General features: G+C 34.8%; 1 non-coding gene across 1 annotated transcript; it reads right to left on the bottom strand.

The window, feature by feature from the left end:
* Positions 1–1,119: 1,119 nt before the first annotated feature.
* On the bottom strand, positions 1,120–1,223 carry LOC127740799 (small nucleolar RNA R71). The gene has a single exon (XR_008001656.1). It is a non-coding gene; the product is annotated as a small nucleolar RNA R71 (small nucleolar RNA).
* Positions 1,224–1,627: the final 404 nt, after the last annotated feature.

Here is a 1,627-nt window from a genome sequence, read left to right on the forward strand (position 1 = left end):
TCATATCTTTTAGTTTCTTGTTAGGCAAGTAATCAACTTTAATTTTAAAAATCAAATCTTTTTTAAAACAAATCTCAACCATATCTTTTCAATCATATCTTTTTTTCAAAATCAATTTCAAAATCTTTTCTAACTTCTTATCTTTTCAAAATTGATTTTCAAATCTTTTTCAACTAACTAATTGACTTTTTGTTTGTTTTACTATTTCTTATCTTTTTCAAAACCACCTAACTACTTTTCTCTCTCTAATTTTCAAAAATTCCTAACTCTTTTTCAAAATTCTTTTAATTAACTAATTTTTTCAAATTTTAATTTTAATTGTATTTCTTCTCTCAATTTTCGAAAATCACTAACTATTTTTCAAAAACAATTTTTAAAATTATCTCCCTCTCATCTTCTTCTATTTATTTATTTAATTACTAACACTTCTCTTCTACTCAAAATTCGAACCCTCTCTTCTCCTGTGTGTTCGAATTTTTCTCTTCTCATTCTTATTCTTCTTTTCTTCTACTAATATAAAAGAATCTCTATACTGAGACATAGAGGATTACTCTTCTTTTCTGTTCTCTTCTTTTTTATATGAGCAGGAGCAAGGACAAGGACATTCTTGTTGAAGCAGATCCTGAACCTAAAAGGACTCTGAAGAAGAAGCTAAGTGAAGCTAAAGTACAACAATCCAGAAAAAACCTTACAGATAATCTCGAAAAAGAAGGAGACATGGCCGAACCCAATAACAATGGTGGAGGCGCAAGGAGGATGCTTGGTGATTATACTACACCTACTTTCAATCTTTATGGAAGAAACATCTCAATTCCTGCCATTGGAGCAAACAATTTTGAGCTGAAGCCTCAACTAGTTGCTCTGATGCAACAGAACTGCAAATTCCATGGACTTCCATCAGAAGATCCCTATTAGTTTTTAACTGAATTCTTGTAGATCTGTGATACTATTAAGACTAATGGAGTAGATCCTGAAGTCTACAGGCTCATGCTTTTCCCTTTTGCTGTAAGAGACAAGGCTAGAACATAGTTAGACTCACAACCTAAAGATAGCCTGGACTCTTGGGATAAGCTAGTCACGGCCTTCTTGGCCAAGTTCTTTCCTCCTCAAAAGCTGAGCAAGCTTAGAGTGGATGTTCAGACCTTCAAGCAAAAAGATGGTGAATCCCTCTATGAAGCTTGGGAAAGATACAAGCAGTTGACCAAAAAGTGTCCTTCTTGCATGCTTTCAAAGTGGACCATTTTAGATATATTCTATGTTGATCTATCTGAGCTTTTTAAGATGTCACTGGACCATTCTGCAGGTGGATCCATTCACCTAAAGAAAACATCTGCAGAAGCTCAAGAACTCATTGACATGGTTGCAAATAACCAATTCATGTACACCTCTGAGAGGAATCATGTGAGTAATGGGATGCCTCAGAAGAAGGGAGTTCTTGAAATTGATGCTCTGAATACCACACTGGCCCAGAACAAAATATTGACCCAACAAGTCAACATGATTTCTCAGAGTCTGAATGGATGGAAAAATGCATCCAACAGTACTAAAGAGGCATCTTCTAAAGAAGAAGCTTATGATCCTGAGAACCCTGCAATGGCAGAGGTGAATTACATGGGTGAAGCTTATA

Source organism: Arachis duranensis, chromosome 7, assembly GCF_000817695.3.
Source record: "Arachis duranensis cultivar V14167 chromosome 7, aradu.V14167.gnm2.J7QH, whole genome shotgun sequence".
NCBI classification, from domain to species: Eukaryota; Viridiplantae; Streptophyta; class Magnoliopsida; order Fabales; family Fabaceae; genus Arachis; species Arachis duranensis.